The sequence below is a fragment of the Marmota marmota genome, unplaced genomic scaffold (genome assembly GCF_001458135.2).
Source record: "Marmota marmota marmota unplaced genomic scaffold, marMar, whole genome shotgun sequence".
NCBI classification, from domain to species: Eukaryota; Metazoa; Chordata; class Mammalia; order Rodentia; family Sciuridae; genus Marmota; species Marmota marmota.
Window position 1 is genome coordinate 24,939,141 of NW_025999900.1, and position 2,533 is coordinate 24,941,673.

Consider the following 2,533-nt stretch of genomic DNA (forward strand, 5'->3'; position numbering starts at 1 on the left):
GACTAAAACTTCATGGGAGGCTGGGGGTATGGCTCATGGGTAGAACACTTTCCTAGCATGTGTAAGGCTCAGGATTTGGTTCCCAGCACCACAAAAACAACAACAAAAACAACTTTATTGAATTTGGCTTGAAGGACATTTTGGTAAATTTGAGTAAATGGTTTCAGTGCAGGGTTGAGAGAGCACTCAGAGTTTGTATATTTTGGAGGGGTGACTGGGACTGTGTCAAGATACCTGGAAAGAGGAGTGGCTATAGGTATCACCACAGCTGTTAAGTACTTAACAGCAAGAGGACGATAGCTTGGTAATTTTTTTTCTAATTCCCAAAAGGATTTGAGTCAGCAAATGGGGTGGGGAAGGGAGTGCAGGAGGAAGTTGAATGGGGACAGAAGATTGGCTGAGAGTGTTTGGAGAGTGTAGAAAGTGGAGGTGGAGGGAGGGGAGACTTTTTAGGACTTGTAACAGAAGGTGATATCTACTGTCTAAGGGAGGGAGTAACTGCCTTATAGATTAGAGATAACTCCAGAGGCTAGAAGGAAATGCAAGATGCTAAGTATAGGATCCTGATACTTGTGAATGAGGGAAGGCTCATGAAGACTCTTTGGAGGATCTCCGAGTATTGGTCCAGGAGAAGAGAGGCAGAACAGGAGGGTTTGAGAAGCTCTGAAACTGTTGTGGAACAAAGTGCTAGATATTTAACAATTGTTTCTTCTGGTATAAAAAACATACAAAAATTGGTAAATACTAGTGTTTGTTTTACCCAAATAAGAACTATTTGATTCACCCAAATGCAAAAATATATAGCAACCAGGTACTTAATAAATGCTGCTTGAATTAAGTTATATTTATTAGATGTGAGTTAGGCACTGACTTAATTTATGAATACAGCTATGTAGCTCTGTAGGTGTGTGTTTCTTTTAAGGGTATGATAGTTTGCATTCTGTTTTTTTTCTACACACAAACCCAGAACTAATTGTGCCACTAGCTTTTACCTAAGGCTCCACTTTTCAGAGGCCAGAGCATCGGGCTAATATGCTTTCCTATGCCCTTTTCCTCTCTGGGAAGAAGGCTGGAGGTTGGGTGGTCTGCATAGACTTAGGTTGCTTCCAAAATCTGCATCACTCAATCACTCAGGGCTGAACTTTGCTCAGGCACAGATTACTTCTTATTAACATGTATTTGAAAGACAAACCGAGAAACTTGAGTGAAAGTCCTGGCTTTCTTACTGGACTGCAATCAGTGGTTGCCTCAGCCCTGGACAACAAAAATTAGGCTTTCATACAGGTGTGCCACATACCTGAACTTGGAATATGGCACCCTTTTCTCTCCCACCTCATTCATTCTTCTACTTACCTTCAATGCTCAGTTCAAACACTATTTCCCAGAAATCTTTTACAATCCCAATCTGATGTTCTCTAGGCTATTCAGACAACAAAAATACCCTTTACTGTAGCTGGTTAATTTGTCTCTCTTCCCTAGTAGACTGGGTAGGTACTTAATGAAGGCAGATCTCAGTCTATCTGCCTTGTTATTCCTAACATTTAGTTCATAAACAGCACCTGATATTTCTAAGTGAATAAAGAGTTATCAATCATGAAAGTTTTAAAGTTTAAGCAGTTGACTATTGAACCTAGAAACTCTCAACGTTTAAACAGCAGTCCATTTATTGTGTCAGTCTGCATGCTAACAGTGCATGGCATTTCTGATGGAGAATGGAACGTTCCCAGTCTATTTGCCAGTAAGAAAATCAGGACATTTAAGAGTGTATCTCTAGGAGATATAACCACACACGTACTGATCTCAAACTGCCTATTAATTGCAGAACCCACTAGATCAGCGTGCTTTTCTTGATCTTGACCTACATACACTGTCCGTCCCAATAGCCGCTAAAGAGGTGGTCAGAAAAATTTTTATGACGAACTGTTGTTTTTAGGTTAAGCAGTGTATGGGTATGTTGGCCTACGTGAGTGTGTCTTCATGCCCGTGCATGGGTGGAGGAAGTAGGAGGAGGTGATCTATGCATCACTTCTAGAGAGACGCCTTTCCAGACCTCCTTGACATTGATCTCTTATTCTCCTTATTCTCCTCCTTTGCACAGATCACTGCTTTGCTTGCATTTCTGTGCTAGAACTAGATTGTAAATTGCACAAGGTAAGGAACTGAATGCATTCCCATTCAGCCCTGTAATCCTGCTGTCCAGAAAGATGTCTGAGGTATAACAAGTATTCCACAAATTCTTTTCTCTCATAAGCGCTTCTGGGAGAGTCTATAGGGACCGACCACCAGAGGGCTGGCCTCCGCTAGCTCCCGCAGCCGGATTCAAGGCCATGGCAGGCCCAGGCCTAGGAGGGGCGGGACGCGGGGCGTAGCGCTGCGCGTTGCGTGTACCGGGTGCGGTCGCGTAGACCGTTCTTCGGCTCGCGGGGGCGCGGTCTGGGGGGAGACTGGTGGGTGAGGGAGCGAAGGTAGCAACCTGGCCAATGGGCGCCAGCCGGGCGGGGCTCGCAGCGACTGCTCGGGCGCGCGCAGGGCT